Source organism: Triturus cristatus, chromosome 4_1 (genome assembly GCF_964204655.1).
Source record: "Triturus cristatus chromosome 4_1, aTriCri1.1, whole genome shotgun sequence".
NCBI classification, from domain to species: domain Eukaryota; kingdom Metazoa; phylum Chordata; class Amphibia; order Caudata; family Salamandridae; genus Triturus; species Triturus cristatus.
The window spans coordinates 525,296,536-525,319,984 of record NC_140585.1 but is presented as its reverse complement, the minus strand read 5'-3'; the positions used below and the strand labels follow the sequence as shown (position 1 = coordinate 525,319,984).

General features: G+C 44.6%; 1 protein-coding gene across 2 annotated transcripts in view; it reads left to right on the top strand.

The window, feature by feature from the left end:
• The first annotated feature begins 15 nt into the window (after nt 1-15).
• INTS13 (integrator complex subunit 13) overlaps nt 16-23,449 on the top strand; it is a 327,931-nt gene continuing 304,497 nt past the window's right edge. Inside the window, exon 1 of one of the 2 annotated variants that reach the window (XM_085652788.1) lies at nt 16-226. The gene's annotated coding sequence lies outside the window, so the exon portion shown is untranslated. The remainder of the gene's footprint in view (nt 227-23,449) is intronic. The other variant, XM_085652789.1, reaches the window with a different exon arrangement.

Here is a 23,449-nt window from a genome sequence, read left to right as displayed (position 1 = left end):
GCACCGTTCTTTTCTGGGCGGGACATATTTTTCTAACCAATTGCAGTGCTTTCTGTAGAATACAGCTAGAAAGACCATCTAGCACCTCTCATTAGCCTTTGCGTACAGTTTCAAACCAGCTTTCTAATGACCTATAATACTTTTCGCGTATTTGTTGAAGCTAGTTAGCATCGGAATCGAAGGAACGGGATTCGGATGTTTGAGTTCTTCTGTTTGCAGATAGGAGGTAAGGGCCCGCCTTCGGGAATCTCACACCGGTTTCGAGAAGCGTGCCATAAATAGAGTTCGGCACCGAAGGAGCACAGGTGCTGGTGCAAAAATCTCGTTACCGCTCTGTTCTCTTTCTTGTAGTTCTTTTGCTTTCCCCACTCGTTTTTCAACTCTATCTCTCTTCCCTCCTCAGTATTCGTCTCCCGCAGCTCGCTGTAAGCTTTTATCACTACAGCCCCCCAGTCACTCCCTGGCAACCTGCCCTAAACCATCTCGATAAATCTCTCAGGTTCTCACATGATGGCGAGGTTGCCAAGGTTTCAGAATGCTATGTGCGACGTTTTCATAATTTCAGTGCAATTATGAGAAACAATTCAACGACTATGAGTGACACTTTCTCACGAGAAAAATCAAACAGTGAAGACAAGGAAAACATATAAAAGTCAGAACTTACTCCCATCTGAGCAACAAGAAACTCAAAGAAGATCTTTAAACATCTGCAAAGCACTAGAATTGGAAGGGCACTAACCTAGCGCCCTTGTAATGGGTGGCGGTAAAGTGTTTTCTACTTATTCAATGTGTCTCGACTTGGTATGTTTATTTTTTTGCATTTTGGTACGATTAATAACAACAAACATTAGAATGCAAAGACGATTAACAACAACAAACATTAGAATGCAAAGAAAATTCCAAGCCTGGGTGAAACATTCATACCTGACAATGAACATAATGCAGTAGCTCGTACACCTTGTCTCCCACAACAGACATCCGATAAAGTAAGTGTATTTTATTGGAGGCAGCACAGCATTTCTGGATACCACTTAGCTGTAAAAACCGAGCTGTTAATTCAAGCAGTCATATCAAACGTTCATTGCAATCGACAAAGACCACTGGGACTCGCACCTCTGCTGCATGCTGAAGTAGCTTCTAAGCGGGGGCGCACGTGCTGCGGATTCAGATCCCCTGTGCAATAAAACAATAGGCAACATACCTGAATACAGCCGAAGCTTTCAACCATTAATAGCAGCGCATGGACAGTAAAGCACTTAGGCACACTTACTTCATTTTGTAGGCTAACGGGTGCAGTCCATCACCAGGAGCACCTCGAGAGGCCCACCTGACTGACCACAGGCGCCCCCCTGGTCTACACTCACGGGTTGCCCAACCAAGCGCCTCAATGCACCGAGCTACCCGGCATGGGAGATGCATCCAGGCTCGTCCTCGGTCTTCCCTGCACTAAGGACGGGTGACCAAAGTCAAGTGGCTCCTCCCGCCATGACCCGACGGCCCCATGAGAGCATGATCTGGGGACACTTGTCTCCTTCTCACCAGCAGCCACACAAGTACCCAGAAACTCCATCACAGACCGACAGGTCTGCATGCGTTGCAACGCCTCCCCAATGGCGGTCGTACAGCCCCAGGGGTCTGGAACCATACTAAACTGCGTCCGCCATCTTCAGCATCCAGACGATGCCCCTTAAATCTTCTGTTTTTTTTTTATGTCACAAAAACTATTAGAAATAAGCCAACAGACTTCAAGTCATGGTGGGAATAATCATTACCCATTACTCATCACTGCTGAGGGCAGGCCCCGCCCTGGGTCTCGGTATTGGGCAGTGATTGAGTGACTCACAGTGTGACAGCCGCGCAGCGGGCAGGTATTTCAATGCAGCCAGGCAGCAGCAAGATGTAACATTGTAGCAGTCAGCAGTGCAAGTTCATTAACTGTTTACTGAGCCTGCTGGCTAGTTCGGAGAGCAGCAGCGCCGACACAGGTTTTACAGGCGCCAGCACACACTCTAGCAGGCTGGCATAGCCAGTTTCAGCGCTGGTAGAGCATTTGAAGACAGTGGCATTAAAATGCGTGACAATGCATTACAGTGCGGTGATGCGGAACACCACACTGAAATGTGTTAGAGGCATGCCTAATGCATGATATTTGGCAGGCCTGTATCTAGTTTAACACCTCGGAATTCTGCGGAGTTAAAAAAATACCTTGGTGAGATTCCATCGAATTCCGCGAATGAGTGGAAATAGGAACGTCCTTATGTGATTCAGTACTGGAAGCTTGTTCCATGTCAGCTTGAATGGCAGCACCCAGTGCACTAGAGGGTGCAGCTTTTTGAGTAGATTTTGCTGCCGCTCAAGTAGATTTTCTACTTGAGTGGCATCGTTCTGACTGCAAATGGTTGCAACCTCCCACCACGGAGAATTCTCGCCGAGTGCCATCCTAACAACCAAAAATCGCTCTGGGGATGCCAAATCTCACTCTCCAACTTACCATTGGTGAGCTGTGCATTAGAAAAAGCACCGCCACACGGCTGTTGCCGGATTTTGGCCTGAGTGGCCAAAACTCAGCCGGCGGAGCGGAATATATTGCCTATCCTTACATATGAGGACCCCAGGATCAGCTGTTGCTCCTACCCCCTAAAGTGTTGGGGAGAAATTTTCAGTTTTTCTTCTCAGAAGGGCAAACACACTTGATGTGAAACGATAGGTATTATAGTTATGGCTCACTGTTTTCCATTTTTACTGATTTATACAGATAAATGCAGACAGAAAACAATTATTTTCTTGTCTGTATTTATATTTAAATGTGGATGAAAACGGAAACTGGGTTGCTTTTTGAGTATTTCTAAATACTGTCTGCCACGACTGCCAGGCCAATAGCTGTGTGTATTGGTAGGTAAGAGGGCTAAAAAAGAAAGGAATTTTAGTAAAGAGTCTTTAACAGCAGTAGATAGGCACAAGGTTGATAACTGAAATATGCCTATTTTTTGTATATGTGCATAGATGTATCTTGTGTTTGGGGTTACAACATTGAAACCTAGTAGACTTTCAAGCATGAGTGCATTTTTACCGGTTAAATAAATGTGGAAATGTACTAATTTCAGCCTCTTTTTTCCACAAAACCCTAAATAAATATGGATAAATACAGATAAAATTAGCAAAAAATAAATATGGATAAATACAGACGGAAATGTGAAAAAAAAAATACCATAAAACCGGGAGCCCTAATTATAGTCAAAACAAATCTTGTTGACGATATAGGTCATCAGTACAGACTGTATTGAAGTGTTTTCTAATATGCAAATTGGATGCTAAATAATTTGTTCCCCAATATTGCTTATATTTAAATTTATTTTGTAATACAACTGTTTAACTTTTATTTGGCCTAGCACGTAGTTATTGAGTGGTCCCAACCAGTATTGGATTTTGCCTCTGTTAAATTGTTGGGCTTGAAGTTATGGAGTGTGGTGATAGTTATCTCAAGATCAAGGGTGCTGGAGCTGAACCACCAGAATTACATTTTGGGGTGCTCAAAATATTGGGGTTCAATTAATTATTGGGGTTTGAACTCCCACAAACGTTGGTAGCAGAGGATGGTTGCGTAAAAGCACCTCCTCTTTAGTAGGGTTCCCCTGAACACTTTTCTGTGATTTTTAAGTTTTGAATGCATAGACCGAGGGAGAAAGGAATTTTTGGTAATTTTGCCAACATTTCTCACATTCAGTCTTCCTTTGAAGTTACTGACTGTGCATTCCTCAACAATTTGAAGTGTAAGTATGAATATGGAGAATTGATTTTGTGAGCGTGCATTGAAGTATGACATCATGAGGTGGATTTCTGTTTCTGTTGTGAGTTGTTTGGGTATAAAATGATTGTGGGTTCAATTGGTAGATTGATCACTGTTGCGCTAATGTGTTAGTCATATTTGTAAACACATTTGAGGTCCTATTAATTTATCGATTGAATTGGTATGGCTGTTGGATTCGTTGAAATCCAAGATCTCGAGATGTACTGTTTTCTGTAATTGTGGTGTATAGAGCGAGGTGCTGCTTACACATTGATGGGTATTCTGAACTAACAAATGTATTTTCTAGGTGTGTGTCCAATTTGAGTTTGTGAACTTTGCTCTAGTTGACACACTAACTATTGTAGATTACCGATGGACGGGTGTCTAGCTAAGTGTGGTCTGAAGTACTCTGTAAATTGTTTTTGATTTTTCACGTTTGATGTGAAATATTGTTCTTATTTTGAAGTTACATTGTATACAAATGAATTGTTTTACCTAGTTTATTGATGTTTTTCTTCCTTTCTAGCGTGAACAGACCCTTATTTAGTTATTTGGGGTTAAATAGGATTTATGATTGCTTTCCTGTTCACGGTTAAGACATGCTGTAATTGGTTACACAACCATGGAGTCGTGCTGGGACTGATGAGGCATCATCACAAAGAAGTGCTCTGATTGGTTGGTTGCTGGCAAAGCCGAGCTGTGATAGGTTGACCTTTGACAGAGCCTTTCTGAAATTGGCAGTTTTAATCGCTAATTGACTTGTTGTGATTTTGAGCTTGTTTGAGTTTATTTTGAATTTGTTTAGAGTGTAAACAATGGGGAGTTAATTATTGAAGCCTAAGGTTACTGAGATACTTAGGGTGGAACAGAAATTACTTGGGGAAGGAATGTCAGCCTATGAGATGATGGAGGACATCGGGCACTATGCATGTGCTTGGATTTCAGAATGGAAACAAGTATCCTGCACATGATTAAGTGTGACAATTTCAATTAGTGGGCATCCTTAACCCCTTCGCTGCTAGGTCTTTTCCCCCTCTGTGCTGAGCCTTTTTTTTGGCTATTTGGGGTAGTGCGTGCTTAGGCCCCTGTAACATTTTGATCACATAAGGTATCCACACCAAATTTGCGTCCTTTTCTTCCAACATCATGGGGATTGTAAAGGTACCCAGGGTTTGTGGATTTCAATGGAGGGATCCCAGAAATTAGCCAAAATACAGCTACATTTTGTTTTTTTGGGAAAAAATGGGGAAAAAAGGGCTGCAAATGAAAGCGTCTGGGTTTTTCCCTGCAAATGGTATCAAAAAAGGGTTTGTGGGGCTGAAATCACCATTTCCCCAGCTTTTAGGGAATGACAAACTTTTGTCAGAAAACCAACATTTTTTACACAGTTTTGGCATTTTTCTGGGACATAGCCTGTTTTTGCTATTTTTTGTGCTTTCAACCTCCTTCCAGTTAATGGGAGAAATGGGTATGAAAGCAATAATGGATCCTGGAAGGCTATACATTTTAGAAAAGTAGACAAAATTCTGAATTCAGCAAGGGGTCATTTGTGTAGATCCATCAAGGTTTCTTTATAGAAACTAACAGTTAAATATAGGAAAAATTGAAAATTAGTTGAAAAAAACAGCCATTTGTGTCAACTTTTTCACTTGTAACTTCTTCTAATTATGACAGCTCTTTGGAAGCAATATACCGTTACATCCACTGGACCTTTCTGGCTGTGGGGATATATAGGACTTGTAGGTTCACCAAGAACCCGACGAACCCAGAGTCAAAAACTGTGCAGGAATTTGCACTGGCTTTTTATTATGTACCGGGTACATATCAATTATTGTGGGAAAATGTATACATGGAAAAATCCGTATGAAAGACACCTATGTATTTCTGAAATGGGAACAAATTATAGAGCTTAGAAACAGTAGATATTTTCACATTTTCGAAATTGGGAATACTCATACTAGCATGAGAATTATCGGTCATTTTTCAAAATGACTTCTTTTTGGGTCGAGGACCGTCTGGTCTGCCGAAGGCAGAACCGGAAGTCGGAGATTTAATGTTTCTGAGAGTGGCTCCTTAGCCCGCCTCTCTTTTTGCCTCTCCTCCATTGGCTGGCTTCCTAAACGGAGGCCAGCCATTGGAGGAGAGAGCCGTCCCTCCAAATAGGCTCCGTCTTTTTCAGATTCGGGGGCGTGTTTCGTGCTGTTCTTTCCACTTTTTAGCCACGCCCTTTTTAGGCTTGTTTTTCTCTCCTCCAGCCAATGGCAAGAGGAGAGAAAAAGAAACACGCCCCCGAATCCGAAAACGCCACTGCGTTTCTCCGAGGCATTTCTGCTTTGCCTCGGAGAAAGGCAGTGGTTTTAATGGCGTCCTCTCCCCCTGCTCTCGGCTCCCGTGTTCGGCACATATCCCTTTTCAAAGCCCTGACATTGCATGACACATGTGATCCGCGTTTCGGTGCAACAGACGCTTTTCTGTGTATAAACAGGTCTGTGCCTATTTCGGCATATGCCTTTGTATATATCATTTCAGTCTACATCTGCCTTACTGCCCAACCACGCCAGTGTTACACTCACTCTCAGGAAGTGTTCGTTGCAGCGGCGTGGCTCAAGAAACCGCAGCACCCAATGCGATAACCGCCCGAGGGTGCTCGGGGAGGGCGCTTCCTCCGCTCTGTGGGTGCTTGGGGAGTGCTCTCGCCCTGTGGGTGTCCAGAAAGAGCTGGTACCCCACCCGTGGGTGGCCGTAAATCGCCCGTGGGGGATAGGGGGGGGCTCTCTGGGATGGTCTAACCCCCTTCTGTAAGTGGCACTGGACCGGGAGGGGAGGCTCAGAGCCGAGGGGTGCTCCCTGAGGAGTCTCCAGACTGAGAGGTGTGCTCTGTGTCGGGGGGGGGGCTAGCCCCGGTTAGGCTGTAGCTCTGTCACCCTATGTCGGGGTCTGGGGGTGCTGGCGTCGTTAGCTGCCCTTGCTTCCATGGGGCGGAGGGCTGCTTGTGGGTGCCCGGGTCCAGCCGCAGCCCGCTCTCGTCCTGCTCTTTGTCCTGGCTCTGCGCTGCCCTCCTCCTTCTCCTCCTCCTCCTCCTCCTGCTGCCGGGGCTGCAGTGCTGCAGACACACATAATAAAGCCAGGCTTGGCTGGAAGCAGAGTCCCAGCAGGAGGATGTGAGGAGTGGAGTCCCGGCAGGGGAGCGCTCTCATTCCGTAGGGAGCCCCGCACAGCCTGGGCTTCATCATCCGCCACAGAGAGAGCCAACAGCACCGAGCCATGGACAGCCGAGGAAATACAGCCCCGGCCGAGAAGAGGGAGGCGGCAAAAGGTGGAGCCGGCTCCGGGCCTGGGACTGGAGTGCGCGATGCTATAGTACAAGGAGAGAATACACAGCTTTAGCGAAATGCCACAAGCCCCGAGTCGCAAACACAGCACAACACAGTGCTGAAGTTGACGTGTCTGCCGAATACCCTACCTTCTAAGACGCTCTCCCGATCTAAAATGGGTACTTTTGCTATGTAGAGAATTATTCTCTAGCGCTAACTCCGGTCAGAATGGTAATCATTGCTCGGCGCTACATCTCAGAAGTTTCCAACTATCAAGTTATTTTCCCCTTTACTGCTTCCGCCCTGAAACCAAACCTGTCTGGGGCTAACCCTATTTTAAGCCAACGTTGTTCCTATTTTTAACGTTTAAACTGTTGAAAGGCGTATGTTACAATCGTTTAATATATGTATTTGTGTGGGGACGTAAGGCTAGATTCACAGCGGTGGCCCTGGAGAGCAGCACAAACGAGGCAGACCTGTGTTTAAATATATTCGCGATGACAGTGGAGTCCTTCGGGGAAGGTCTGAACCGGAGACAGCATCTCAGCCGGCCCCGGAGAAGCGAGGATGAGGCGGACAGCTGCCCGAGCCCCCAGCCATGTGCTCGGCTCCCCGCTTCGTTTCAACTGGAAAGGGAGCTGCTACAACCCCCCCTCCCTGCCCTGCTCACATGTCTCTTCCTCATCCCAGTAGAGGGTTTGTGGGGGAGGGAGCGCCGTGCGCCTTAATCCGAATCACCGCGCTGTTTTTATTTTAATCATGCATGTACGGGTTTTGACGGTGAAGTAGTTGTTTAGTAATCTCATAATCCTGACAGAATTGAACAGTGTAAATCTTGGGAACACGCTTCCCACCTGAGAAGGCCTAAAACATTGTGCTTTGGACGTCACCGTGGCACAAGCACGTATACAGAACTTCCCATGTGGAATCCGGCCGAGGTATATGTCTAACTATTCCACCATTCAGCCTTCCGACTCGCCTACCCACCCTTTCATCTAACCGCATGCTTATCCGTGTATGCATCGACCCATTCATCCGTCCGTCTATGCATTCTGCGGTTAATAAATCAATGTGTTTTCCATCCATTCCGCCATCCATCTTTTAATTTTTCCTTCTGTCTTGCCACCTATTCATCAATTTATCAATCCATCCACTCGCTTGTCCAACAAATGATTTGGGAATACATCTATCAGCTAGTCATCCATTCCACCCAATGTTTAATCGCTCTACCTGTCTGTCAACTTATACGCCCATCTAAAAATCATCCACTCACTCACCTATTTATCACTCAGTGCATCATTCATTCATCAGCACCTACCTGTTCATATGTCCTTCTGCCCATCAGCTATACCATGAGATCAGCGTGCAAATCCACCCTTCCACCTGACCGCCTGTCCAAGTGTCCACCCACGCATCTTTCACCTATTCACCCTCTATCTAATATCAAACATTCAGCAACCATGCCACGGGCCTCTCTCTGCCTGGCCGTGCAACAAGTCTCCCAGCAAGTGTTAACTCAATTAGGTGGGTTCATGGGGGAGATTTTAGTCACATTACACAGGGACACATTCTGTTTTTAAGGCACAGGGTGATTAAGTGATTTGCCAAGAATCACAGTATGTTGAACAGTCACTGAGATTCGAACACAGTCCCCCAGTTCCAAAGTCGGCAGATCTGGCCACAATATGAAATACCTCACAACATCCCTCTCCCTCACTACCTCACTCTCTCACTACCTCACTCTCTCACTACCTCACTCTCTCTATCTCACTACCTCACTCTCTATCTAAATCACTCTCTCCTACTACCTCACTCTCTATTTCAATACCTCACTCTCTCTCTCTATCTCACTACCTCACTCTCTCTCTCTGCTAATGCAATAGGTATCATATATGCAAAAAAAAAAGCTAATGCCAATAGAAATGACAATGCCATTTATTTAGGGATACAAAAATGATAAAAAAATAATGAGCAATACCAATAGCTCTACCTATAATATTGCCGAGACCATTGCATTGTAAATGCTTGTTTACACAATGCCTTTCATATGGAAGGCAGAAATGCATTGAAAGTCAATAGGTAATAACAGTTGCTTTACAAATCTGAATTACCCTAAGTCTCCCGATAAAAATGGTACCTCACTTATGTGGGTCGGCCTAGTGCCTGCGACAGGAAACGTCGCAAAACGCAACGTGGTCACACCTCAATTTCGCAGTGAAAAATGACCCTTTTTTGGCAAATTGCCTAGCTGTAGTTTTTTAACCATAGCTCTGCCGGCACCTAGGGAAACCTAGCAAACCTATACATTTTTGAAAACTAGACACCCAGGGTAATCTAGGATAGGGTGACTTGACTGCCTCCCACCAGGTTCTGTTACCCAGAATCCCTTGCAAACCTAAAAAATTGGCAAACAAACCACATTTTCCCCACTTTTCTGTGGTGGAAAGTTCTGGAATCCGCGTGCATCCACAAATTTCCACCCACCCCACGTTCTCCATAGTTTTCAGAGAAAAATGGTACCTCACTTGTGTGGGTCGGCCTAGTGCCTGCGACAGGAAACGGCGCAAAACGCTAAGTGGACACACCTCAGTTTCGCAGTGAAAAATGACCCCTTTTTGGCAAAGTGCCTAGCTGAAGTTTATGAACCATGGCTCTGCCGGTTGCTAGGGAAACCTAGCAAACCTATACATTTTTGAAAACTAGACACCCAGGGCAATTCAGGATGGGGTGACTTGACTGCCTCCCACCAGGTTCTGTTACCCAGAATCCCTTGCAAACCTCAAAAATTTGCAAAAAACTAAATTTCTCCCACATTTCTGTGGTGGAAAGTTCTTGAATCTGCGTGGATCCACAAATTTCCACTCACCCCGCGTTCCCCAAAGTCTTCCGAGAAAAATGGTACCTCACTTGTGTGGGTCAGCCTAGTGCCCACGACAGGAAACGTCGCAAAATGCAACATGGACACACCTCGATTTTGCAGTGAAAAATGACCCTATTTAGGTCTCGCTGAGTCAGCGCCCATGCGCTGCTCGCAGAGACTTTAGTAAGGGCTTTAAGAAATGCTACCACCGGCTACAGCTTGGAGTGCATGTGCGCGGGCGCGCGCTTCAGCAGAGGCGCCATATGGCGTGATTACTGCTGCGTGCGCACCACTCGCGCACATGCAGTGATACTCCTTAGCACACGTGATATTTGTAAAATAACATAAGTATGTAACATGTTTCGACCAAAATAGACAAATTATTATGCAAGAAAATACATATGAAATCTTCTTACTTCTTTCTTGGTTTCTTTATTTAGTACAAGACTCCCAATGTTTCATTACAGCCAACACGTGTTTTGTCGCAAAGTGGGCAAGTTGTCCCGCGACTTTCTCAAGGCTGTGTAGTTTGAAAGAAAACATATACAAAAGAGAGTATGTATGGTGGGAGACATCAGTAGTCTTATTGTCTAAACTGATCAAAACACACGATAATTTAAGATCACCAGTGAGAAAAAGGTAATTGTGTGGTGAAGCAAACCTTTAAACAAAGCATTTCCATCTAAAGGTAACACAGAATGTACCTCTGTTAGTAAACAATGGGGAGTTAATTATTGAAGCCTAAGGTTACTGAGATACTTAGGGTGGAACAGAAATTACTTGGGGAAGGAATGTCAGCCTATGAGATGATGGAGGACATCGGGCACTATGCATGTGCTTGGATTTCAGAATGGAAACAAGTATCCTGCACATGATTAAGTGTGACAATTTCAATTAGTGGGCATCCTTAACCCCTTCGCTGCTAGGTCTTTTCCCCCTCTGTGCTGAGCCTTTTTTTTGGCTATTTGGGGTAGTGCGTGCTTAGGCCCCTGTAACATTTTGATCACATAAGGTATCCACACCAAATTTGCGTCCTTTTCTTCCAACATCATGGGGATTGTAAAGGTACCCAGGGTTTGTGGATTTCAATGGAGGGATCCCAGAAATTAGCCAAAATACAGCTACATTTTGTTTTTTTGGGAAAAAATGGGGAAAAAAGGGCTGCAAATGAAAGCGTCTGGGTTTTTCCCTGCAAATGGTATCAAAAAAGGGTTTGTGGGGCTGAAATCACCATTTCCCCAGCTTTTAGGGAATGACAAACTTTTGTCAGAAAACCAACATTTTTTACACAGTTTTGGCATTTTTCTGGGACATAGCCTGTTTTTGCTATTTTTTGTGCTTTCAACCTCCTTCCAGTTAATGGGAGAAATGGGTATGAAAGCAATAATGGATCCTGGAAGGCTATACATTTTAGAAAAGTAGACAAAATTCTGAATTCAGCAAGGGGTCATTTGTGTAGATCCATCAAGGTTTCTTTATAGAAACTAACAGTTAAATATAGGAAAAATTGAAAATTAGTTGAAAAAAACAGCCATTTGTGTCAACTTTTTCACTTGTAACTTCTTCTAATTATGACAGCTCTTTGGAAGCAATATACCGTTACATCCACTGGACCTTTCTGGCTGTGGGGATATATAGGACTTGTAGGTTCACCAAGAACCCGACGAACCCAGAGTCAAAAACTGTGCAGGAATTTGCACTGGCTTTTTATTATGTACCGGGTACATATCAATTATTGTGGGAAAATGTATACATGGAAAAATCCGTATGAAAGACACCTATGTATTTCTGAAATGGGAACAAATTATAGAGCTTAGAAACAGTAGATATTTTCACATTTTCGAAATTGGGAATACTCATACTAGCATGAGAATTATCGGTCATTTTTCAAAATGACTTCTTTTTGGGTCGAGGACCGTCTGGTCTGCCGAAGGCAGAACCGGAAGTCGGAGATTTAATGTTTCTGAGAGTGGCTCCTTAGCCCGCCTCTCTTTTTGCCTCTCCTCCATTGGCTGGCTTCCTAAACGGAGGCCAGCCATTGGAGGAGAGAGCCGTCCCTCCAAATAGGCTCCGTCTTTTTCAGATTCGGGGGCGTGTTTCGTGCTGTTCTTTCCACTTTTTAGCCACGCCCTTTTTAGGCTTGTTTTTCTCTCCTCCAGCCAATGGCAAGAGGAGAGAAAAAGAAACACGCCCCCGAATCCGAAAACGCCACTGCGTTTCTCCGAGGCATTTCTGCTTTGCCTCGGAGAAAGGCAGTGGTTTTAATGGCGTCCTCTCCCCCTGCTCTCGGCTCCCGTGTTCGGCACATATCCCTTTTCAAAGCCCTGACATTGCATGACACATGTGATCCGCGTTTCGGTGCAACAGACGCTTTTCTGTGTATAAACAGGTCTGTGCCTATTTCGGCATATGCCTTTGTATATATCATTTCAGTCTACATCTGCCTTACTGCCCAACCACGCCAGTGTTACACTCACTCTCAGGAAGTGTTCGTTGCAGCGGCGTGGCTCAAGAAACCGCAGCACCCAATGCGATAACCGCCCGAGGGTGCTCGGGGAGGGCGCTTCCTCCGCTCTGTGGGTGCTTGGGGAGTGCTCTCGCCCTGTGGGTGTCCAGAAAGAGCTGGTACCCCACCCGTGGGTGGCCGTAAATCGCCCGTGGGGGATAGGGGGGGGCTCTCTGGGATGGTCTAACCCCCTTCTGTAAGTGGCACTGGACCGGGAGGGGAGGCTCAGAGCCGAGGGGTGCTCCCTGAGGAGTCTCCAGACTGAGAGGTGTGCTCTGTGTCGGGGGGGGGGCTAGCCCCGGTTAGGCTGTAGCTCTGTCACCCTATGTCGGGGTCTGGGGGTGCTGGCGTCGTTAGCTGCCCTTGCTTCCATGGGGCGGAGGGCTGCTTGTGGGTGCCCGGGTCCAGCCGCAGCCCGCTCTCGTCCTGCTCTTTGTCCTGGCTCTGCGCTGCCCTCCTCCTTCTCCTCCTCCTCCTCCTCCTGCTGCCGGGGCTGCAGTGCTGCAGACACACATAATAAAGCCAGGCTTGGCTGGAAGCAGAGTCCCAGCAGGAGGATGTGAGGAGTGGAGTCCCGGCAGGGGAGCGCTCTCATTCCGTAGGGAGCCCCGCACAGCCTGGGCTTCATCATCCGCCACAGAGAGAGCCAACAGCACCGAGCCATGGACAGCCGAGGAAATACAGCCCCGGCCGAGAAGAGGGAGGCGGCAAAAGGTGGAGCCGGCTCCGGGCCTGGGACTGGAGTGCGCGATGCTATAGTACAAGGAGAGAATACACAGCTTTAGCGAAATGCCACAAGCCCCGAGTCGCAAACACAGCACAACACAGTGCTGAAGTTGACGTGTCTGCCGAATACCCTACCTTCTAAGACGCTCTCCCGATCTAAAATGGGTACTTTTGCTATGTAGAGAATTATTCTCTAGCGCTAACTCCGGTCAGAATGGTAATCATTGCTCGGCGCTACATCTCAGAAGTTTCCAACTATCAAGTTATTTTCCCCTTTACTGCTTCCGCCCTGAAACCAAACCTGTCTGGGGCTAACCCTATTTTAAGCCAACGTTGTTCCTATTTTTAACGTTTAAACTGTTGAAAGGCGTATGTTACAATCGTTTAATATATGTATTTGTGTGGGGACGTAAGGCTAGATTCACAGCGGTGGCCCTGGAGAGCAGCACAAACGAGGCAGACCTGTGTTTAAATATATTCGCGATGACAGTGGAGTCCTTCGGGGAAGGTCTGAACCGGAGACAGCATCTCAGCCGGCCCCGGAGAAGCGAGGATGAGGCGGACAGCTGCCCGAGCCCCCAGCCATGTGCTCGGCTCCCCGCTTCGTTTCAACTGGAAAGGGAGCTGCTACAACCCCCCCTCCCTGCCCTGCTCACATGTCTCTTCCTCATCCCAGTAGAGGGTTTGTGGGGGAGGGAGCGCCGTGCGCCTTAATCCGAATCACCGCGCTGTTTTTATTTTAATCATGCATGTACGGGTTTTGACGGTGAAGTAGTTGTTTAGTAATCTCATAATCCTGACAGAATTGAACAGTGTAAATCTTGGGAACACGCTTCCCACCTGAGAAGGCCTAAAACATTGTGCTGTGGACGTCACCGTGGCACAAGCACGTATACAGAACTTCCCATGTGGAATCCGGCCGAGGTATATGTCTAACTATTCCACCATTCAGCCTTCCGACTCGCCTACCCACCCTTTCATCTAACCGCATGCTTATCCGTGTATGCATCGACCCATTCATCCGTCCGTCTATGCATTCTGCGGTTAATAAATCAATGTGTTTTCCATCCATTCCGCCATCCATCTTTTAATTTTTCCTTCTGTCTTGCCACCTATTCATCAATTTATCAATCCATCCACTCGCTTGTCCAACAAATGATTTGGGAATACATCTATCAGCTAGTCATCCATTCCACCCAATGTTTAATCGCTCTACCTGTCTGTCAACTTATACGCCCATCTAAAAATCATCCACTCACTCACCTATTTATCACTCAGTGCATCATTCATTCATCAGCACCTACCTGTTCATATGTCCTTCTGCCCATCAGCTATACCATGAGATCAGCGTGCAAATCCACCCTTCCACCTGACCGCCTGTCCAAGTGTCCACCCACGCATCTTTCACCTATTCACCCTCTATCTAATATCAAACATTCAGCAACCATGCCACGGGCCTCTCTCTGCCTGGCCGTGCAACAAGTCTCCCAGCAAGTGTTAACTCAATTAGGTGGGTTCATGGGGGAGATTTTAGTCACATTACACAGGGACACATTCTGTTTTTAAGGCACAGGGTGATTAAGTGATTTGCCAAGAATCACAGTATGTTGAACAGTCACTGAGATTCGAACACAGTCCCCCAGTTCCAAAGTCGGCAGATCTGGCCACAATATGAAATACCTCACAACATCCCTCTCCCTCACTACCTCACTCTCTCACTACCTCACTCTCTCACTACCTCACTCTCTCTATCTCACTACCTCACTCTCTATCTAAATCACTCTCTCCTACTACCTCACTCTCTATTTCAATACCTCACTCTCTCTCTCTATCTCACTACCTCACTCTCTCTCTCTGCTAATGCAATAGGTATCATATATGCAAAAAAAAAAGCTAATGCCAATAGAAATGACAATGCCATTTATTTAGGGATACAAAAATGATAAAAAAATAATGAGCAATACCAATAGCTCTACCTATAATATTGCCGAGACCATTGCATTGTAAATGCTTGTTTACACAATGCCTTTCATATGGAAGGCAGAAATGCATTGAAAGTCAATAGGTAATAACAGTTGCTTTACAAATCTGAATTACCCTAAGTCTCCCGATAAAAATGGTACCTCACTTATGTGGGTCGGCCTAGTGCCTGCGACAGGAAACGTCGCAAAACGCAACGTGGTCACACCTCAATTTCGCAGTGAAAAATGACCCTTTTTTGGCAAATTGCCTAGCTGTAGTTTTTTAACCATAGCTCTGCCGGCACCTAGGGAAACCTAGCAAACCTATACATTTTTGAAAACTAGACACCCAGGGTAATCTAGGATAGGGTGACTTGACTGCCTCCCACCAGGTTCTGTTACCCAGAATCCCTTGCAAACCTAAAAAATTGGCAAACAAACCACATTTTCCCCACTTTTCTGTGGTGGAAAGTTCTGGAATCCGCGTGCATCCACAAATTTCCACCCACCCCACGTTCTCCATAGTTTTCAGAGAAAAATGGTACCTCACTTGTGTGGGTCGGCCTAGTGCCTGCGACAGGAAACGGCGCAAAACGCTAAGTGGACACACCTCAGTTTCGCAGTGAAAAATGACCCCTTTTTGGCAAAGTGCCTAGCTGAAGTTTATGAACCATGGCTCTGCCGGTTGCTAGGGAAACCTAGCAAACCTATACATTTTTGAAAACTAGACACCCAGGGCAATTCAGGATGGGGTGACTTGACTGCCTCCCACCAGGTTCTGTTACCCAGAATCCCTTGCAAACCTCAAAAATTTGCAAAAAACTAAATTTCTCCCACATTTCTGTGGTGGAAAGTTCTTGAATCTGCGTGGATCCACAAATTTCCACTCACCCCGCGTTCCCCAAAGTCTTCCGAGAAAAATGGTACCTCACTTGTGTGGGTCAGCCTAGTGCCCACGACAGGAAACGTCGCAAAATGCAACATGGACACACCTCGATTTTGCAGTGAAAAATGACCCTATTTAGGTCTCGCTGAGTCAGCGCCCATGCGCTGCTCGCAGAGACTTTAGTAAGGGCTTTAAGAAATGCTACCACCGGCTACAGCTTGGAGTGCATGTGCGCGGGCGCGCGCTTCAGCAGAGGCGCCATATGGCGTGATTACTGCTGCGTGCGCACCACTCGCGCACATGCAGTGATACTCCTTAGCACACGTGATATTTGTAAAATAACATAAGTATGTAACATGTTTCGACCAAAATAGACAAATTATTATGCAAGAAAATACATATGAAATCTTCTTACTTCTTTCTTGGTTTCTTTATTTAGTACAAGACTCCCAATGTTTCATTACAGCCAACACGTGTTTTGTCGCAAAGTGGGCAAGTTGTCCCGCGACTTTCTCAAGGCTGTGTAGTTTGAAAGAAAACATATACAAAAGAGAGTATGTATGGTGGGAGACATCAGTAGTCTTATTGTCTAAACTGATCAAAACACACGATAATTTAAGATCACCAGTGAGAAAAAGGTAATTGTGTGGTGAAGCAAACCTTTAAACAAAGCATTTCCATCTAAAGGTAACACAGAATGTACCTCTGTTAGTACAGTTGGTCTATGAGCCTAATGGTATTGGAGAGGCCAAGTATGTGCTATTACGAAGTGCAGTGCTTATTCTTGCAACTCATATAGTGAGATCGGCACACAAAGGATATCAAAGGTGGTAATTTGGGGTGATCGTGGTACCCGAGATTCAAGCGAAAACGTCTGATCTCATTGCTGCTCTTGTAAAACGCAGCGTGAAAAAGATTTTGTGACATAAGTAAGTGAAACTAGAGAGCAACGGTTGAAAATAGGAAAAGAGAAAAATAACTACCTATTTTCCGATTGGCTGTAGAATCTGAAAATTAAACAGGGGTTTGAAATCTTACTAAGTCATCTAGTCCAATAATGGCCATAACCTAAGAAAATTATATTAATTGTTGTTAAGAATAACAAAGAGACCTACTTGTTGAGCGGTGATAATTCCAAACCACAAAGGATTCTGGTGAGTCAACGTCTATGTTTCAAAGTGAGAATCTGGTTTCTATAAGGCCAATTCTAAAAGTCTTCTAGCTGTAATTTAAATAATAATAAACGCTAAGAAAAGGCTAACCATTCAGCGTACCAATGACCATCATGGTGAGAGTAAACCGATTGCGTGAATATTTCTAACATAAATTACACCCAAATGGTGTGTGAAAATGAAACAGCCCTGGATATAAAATAATATGGGGTGGCGGGTAAAGTAAAAGCGTATAAGCAGCGAAATGGGGTTGCTGAAATTCAGAATGCATACGCCACTATTCCTCTCGGCGAAAGCCAAAATTATATCATAAGAAAATGAGCGTGCTGTTTCCGGCATTTTATTGCTGGAAAATTAAACACTTAAACATACGCAGGAAAAACTGTAACTGACCACGAGACCCCGCAGAGTCAGCCATTAAGTCTCGTGCCAGTGTTCCAAGTTTAATTATTTAAAAAAAAAAAAAAAGACGCGCTCTAAATTACGCGGGGGTGTGAGATGTATCATAATGAGAGGTAAAACCCCTCCTTGTTCAGTGAAAGCTACGTACTTAAAAAAGGGTATTAGCTTGGGCAAAATATGATCAAAAAGTAAAACAATACTTAAAGAAAACCAGAATCTGTCAGCTGTATCAGTAATAAAACCATGTCTTACCTAATGCAATGTATCTCGTAAAAATCTTTCTTGACGCTGCCTTGTGTCTCGTAGCTGTATTTGCTCGAACGGGAACGAAATAACCCCGTTTGTTTAAAAAGCCAGAAGTGTTATCTACGTAACGCGTGGTGTGAACTCTTACTGTCAACAAAGAAAAAGGACTACTGGTGTGATTCTAAGTCGGCGGCCATCTTAGAGTGTTGGGAAACCAACAAAAGTCTATACGCTGCTGGCAAAAGAATTTTTAATCACCAACCGAAATCAGACCTAGTTTTTAGGGATTCATTATGTGTGCAGAACCAATGCACTAATTCTATCCCGCTAAATCGATGTCCACTAAATCCAAGTGGAACGTTATTCCAAATTGCGTCAATATCAGGTGCTGAGGTTAAAGTTATGTTGACGTTGGGTGTGATAAAGGATATTGGACTAAAGTTAAACGTGTGGTGAGTGAAAATTGAGTGGAAAAATCTTTCTTGTCTCTCCATCCATTAGAATCAGTACAAAACGTATAAATAATAACAGTAGTAATTTCGAAAATTGATATAACGTTCTCATTAAAGCAGTAAATATAAACCAAAGAATTTTGGGGAAAAATTTTACAATTCAGAAAGTCATATTAATTATTGAGTTAAAGAAACATGCATATCTGCTGATGTATAAATGTTTGCGACATATATCCTACACATCAGTTGTTCCTTTCAAGTAAGTGATTTCATTAGAAATTTATTGCTGAGCAATGCTATTAATCATGGACCACAATCTCGTATCTTATCTTATGATCTAGAGTGTCGTAATGTCTGGGAAAAGGAATTGGTCATTCTCCAGAGGTATCTTTATCTCCCTAGATCAATTCAGTTCTACGCTTTCTCTTTTTGGGCTTGAATGTGTATTGTGATCTATGATGTGATGCTAGCTTCTGTATACTCATTTGCCCAAAAAGTAATGCAGTTCATGGTCGATGTTGAGACCCTGTTCTACACTTTGTAATTTCAAAATCCATCGTCTTAGAGCAAGCTCCCTGTTACCCCCTCTCGGGTGCCTTGGGACATGTTTTATTCCATAGAATTCAAAACAACGGCTCGTAGTTTGGGCAGAACAAATTGACATGTGTACCGCTAGAGGGTATCTCATGTCCCCCTGTTTGGCTGCTCTTATATGCTCGCTGATCCTCTCTCTTAGGGTTCTGATCGTACTGCCAATGTATTTTCTTCTGCATTTGCATTCAATAACATATACAACAAATTCGGTGAGACAATTAATATTTGTGTGTATTTTATATTGTCTGCCCCTGGACCATCAAAATCAATCTTTTTCTTACATGCCCACCTGCATGTGTTACAGTGTCCACAGTTATAAAAACCCACTGTGTGTTTACTTAGCCAATTAGTTGCTTTTCCCGGTGTTGGATAGCTAGGACTCAGTATGTTCCTAAGAGAAACCCCCTTTCTGTATGTAATATTGGGTTTGTCTGTAATTAACTTGCTAAGAGAGTTGTCTGTTTTCAGCAAATGCCAATGTCTGTTAAGGCTCTTTCTTAGTACTCCAGACCAATTGTTATATCCTGTGATCATTCTGATCTTCTGGTCTGGACCCTTGTGTTTAGGTTTTTCTTTCATTGTAGCAGACCGTGTGATGGTGTCAATTTTTTGTTCTGCTTTTGTGAGTTGTGTCTTATTGTAACCCCTTACAGACAATCGGAAAATAGGTAGTTATTTTTCTCTTTTCCTATTTTTAACCGTTGCTCTCTAGTTTCACTTACTCATGTCACGAAATCTTTTTCACGCTGCATTTTACAAGAGCAGCAATGAGATCAGACGTTTTCGCTTGAATCTCCGGTACCACGATCACCCCAAATTACCACCTTTGATATCCTTTGTGTGCCGATCTCACTATATGAGTTGCAAGAATAAGCACTGCACTTCGTAATAGCACATCCTTGGACTCTCCAATACCATTAGGCTCATAGACCTACTGTACTAACAGAGGTACATTCTGTGTTACCTTTAGATGGAAATGCTTTGTTTAAAGGTTTGCTTCACCATACAATTACCTTTTTCTCACTGGTGATCTTAAATTATCGTGTCTCCCACCATACATATTCTCTTTTGGATATGTTTTCTTTCAAACTACACAGCCTTGAGAAAGTCACGGGACAACTTGCCCACTTTGCGACGAAACACGTGTTGGCTGTAATGAAACATTGGGAGTCTTGTACTAAATAAAGAAAACAAGAAAGAAGATTTCATATGTATTTTCTTGCATAATAATTTGTCTATTTTGGTGGAAACACGTTACATACTTATGTTATTTTACAAATATCACGTGTGCTAAGGAGTATCACTGTTTACAGAAGGCGGAGGCCTATCCTGAGGAGTAGGGTGGTTCTCCTCACCTTATAGCACCGTTAGATATAGGGTTTCTTCACAGCGATATGAGCGAATAATCTCTGCGGCGTCTATACCTAAAACAATACCACTATCAAGCTTACTCGCGCACATGCACTGCAAGCTGTGGCCGGCGGTAGCATTTTTAGCTTGCTAATCGCGGCACCGGTGCTTTACTTTTAACATTAAAAGTAAAGCTCCGGTGCCGCGATTATAGCAAAAGTAAAGAAATAGAAACGAACATCTATTTCTTTACCTTTGCTATAATCGCGGCACCCGCGCTTTACTTTTAATGTTAAAAGTAAAGCACCGATGCCGCGATTGAATTTGCCTGGAGAACCCCGAATAGTCAACGACTGCCCAGGAAAATATTTGGAATTTTTGGTGAGATTGAAACACACTGAAGGTGATAAATATCCTTATGTAGCAGTGCGGGGTTAGTAAGGAATCTGGACCAAAAAGCAGTTTAAGTAACACAAATGATAACGTGTGTCAAATCTGCACATTGCCATTTGTTTTATATGTTGGTGAGTTCTATCAAGTCAATTCACTGTGTCCCACCATCGCTACGAAATTATAGTCCTACTTCTATGTTCTTGGCATGTCCCAGTCTACTCGCCCTGTTCTGAAACCCAGACAGGCATTCCGAAGAATCCAGACCCCAAGGCGACCCCAAGGGTCTTGGGTAGAGCTTGCTTAAATCCGTATTCAGGACCCTCCTCGAGCTACTCATGAAGAGGACCCCAAATTCTCACATTCATGGCCCTAAACGGGTAATCCTTCCATTCTTAGAACAGAGGGCCAGGCGACAGGCAGAGACTGCGATTAAAGACTCCTAGATGAAAGTCAAACCCCATCCCCCTCTTTTTTAATCCCATAACTGTCTGGCAGGATGAGAAACTCCCCCAAAGCCACAAGTTGAGCTAGAAGGTAAACCTAGAGCACAGCTGCACTTTATGGTACGATATTTTTAATGACTTTCACTCTGGATTTACAATATGGCCTATAGACTCAGGGGTTAACAGAAAAGTTTTCATTTGGCGATTTTAATATCTGTTCTTTTAACTGGTATGCAATCGGTTGAATACTAATAAACAAACCAACTCTAAAACTAAAAAGCAAAAGTCCTTTGTGTACTGTGTTCGGGTGGAAACCACATTTTCCAAAGATCTGCAGACAGGTAGGACTAACGATAATGCGCAATCTGAATCTGTGAGTTGGTGTGGTAGCGGAGTCCCTCTCCAGGCTCCATATGTTAGAGTAGTCAAAGTCTAGTGTGCTGTGACTAAATATTTGAGATCCTTACGTTTTATGAGGGTTCCTTGAGATTCACACTGCTTCCTGTAGCTTCAAGCGCGTGATCACGAAGTCGCGGAGAGTACGAGAGCTACTCAGACGCGCGCACGCTGGCATTTGGCAGAGGTATATTGGTATTGTTCTATCTCTGTTGCTGTTCGTTGTGCCTGCATTGCCCACGGCACGGAAACATCGTTCCGCTCCAGAAAGTGTAATTGTTTGGCGTGTCCTGGCATATTTTCAGCGCGCTGCGCACTTTGAATTCTGCTCACAACATTTATTTAGCATGGGAGCCCAGGCTGGGTTGAGCTGTGGATGTCCCATTTCACGTTCACGCGCTCATTAGCAGCAGAAATTCGAGAGCAGCTCTTCAAGGTAAAACCAGATGTAACCTTCGATTATGTGTAAGCTGTTTTATTTTCCTTAGTATTTCGCAAAATACTTTATTGCTGTGTTATCTTGCCACAATATTTTTGTATTTATTATTGTGCCACCTAACTTGCGATCGGCCTTTGTAACCTTAGATCGTGTTTATGCTATGAATGTTACAAAAGCCAAACGCAAGGTAGGCGGCACAACGATAAATAAAATGAAACTAGTTTTTGTATTGCTGTGTTATCTCGCCACGATCTCTAAGATTCTTATCTAGATCAAAATTATTCTTCAATTATCTCTCACTGTTTGTAGGTCTCACACATTCCACCGCTGCAAAAACACACTAGCTTCCTTCCAAGGCCTGTGATCACTGTTGTTGGGTGATCACTCAAATAAGGCACTGCAACAAAAGGTTCAAAACATGCTGTGCACACTCCCTCTTAAAGAAACATCCCCAGCACCAGCTGTCCTACTACCGATCTACGGCCTGTGGTAGCACAGCTATAACAACACGCACTGGCATAGCCAATAGGTCTCGCTTTTGGGACCTTTTAAGTATTTAGTTATGCTGCACAATATCCTTGATGCAACAACATCAACTGTTGCATGGCTAAACACTTATAAGGTCCCAAAGGCGAGACCTATTGGCTATGCTATTGTTTAGTAAAGTTCCTAGGTGTAGTTTTTGAACCCTAGCTCTGCTGGCACCTAGGGAAACCTACCAAACCCACACATTTCTGAAAACTAGACACCCAGGGGATTCTAGGGAGATATGGCTTGCGTGGATCCCCCAACGTTTCCTTACCCAGAATCCCCTGCAAACCTTAATTTTAGCTGAAAAATTCACTTTTTTCACACATTTTTGTGTGGGAAAGTTGTGGCATCCCGGGGCTGGCACAAATTTCCTACCACCAAGCGTTCTCCCGGGTCTCCTGATAAAAACGAAGCCTCACTCGTGTGGGAGGCCCAACTACCCACGACAGGCAAGGGCACAAAACGCAATGAGGCGACATCAAAATTGCATATCACAAAACAACCTGGTTTTGCAAGGGGGCTCACCTGGGTTTTGGCCCCGTGCTCGGCGGCCACCTAGGGAATCCTACCAAACCCACACATTTCTTAAAACTAGACACCCGGGGGATTCCAGGGAGGTATGGCTTGGGTGGACCCCCCCCCCCAGGTTTCCTTACCCAGAATCCCCTGCAAACCTCAATTGCGTATCACAAAACGACCTGGTTTTGCAAGGGGTGTACCCTGGGTTTTTGGCCCGTTGCTCGGCGGCCACCTAGGGAAACCTACCAAACCCACACATTTCTGAAAACTAGACACCCGGGGGATTCCAGGGAGGTATGGCTTGTGTGGCTCCCCCAGCGTTTCCTTACCCAGAATCCCCTGCAAACCCTAATTTTAGCTGAAAAAATCACTTTTTTCACACATTTTTGTGTGGGAAAGTTGTGGCATCACTGGGCTGACACAAATTTCCTACCACCCAGCGGAAAAAACAGTATTTTTTTTTTTTTTTTTT